Raw genomic sequence first — 288 nt, 5'->3', positions numbered from 1 at the left:
TTTTTTTTGAATGTATTAGGGGAGGGGGAATTAAATTTAAGGGGGAGGTTTAGGGGGAATGGGGGGGATAGGGGAATTAGGGGGAAAAAGGGGGAAAAAGGTTTAAGGGGGAAAGGGGGGGAGGAAAAGGAAAAAGGGAAAAAAAAAAGGGGGGGTTTTTTTAACTTTTTTCTCCAAGCATAACAGGGAATTGGAAAGAATTGTTAATCCCACCCATCTTCTTCCGCCCAACATTTTCCCCCCTCCCCCTTTTTAAAAATAAAGGGGGGGGGAAATATATATAATTTT

This window comes from Penaeus monodon, chromosome 24, assembly GCF_015228065.2.
Source record: "Penaeus monodon isolate SGIC_2016 chromosome 24, NSTDA_Pmon_1, whole genome shotgun sequence".
NCBI lineage: Eukaryota > Metazoa > Arthropoda > Malacostraca > Decapoda > Penaeidae > Penaeus > Penaeus monodon.
This window is presented reverse-complemented; position numbering follows the sequence as displayed.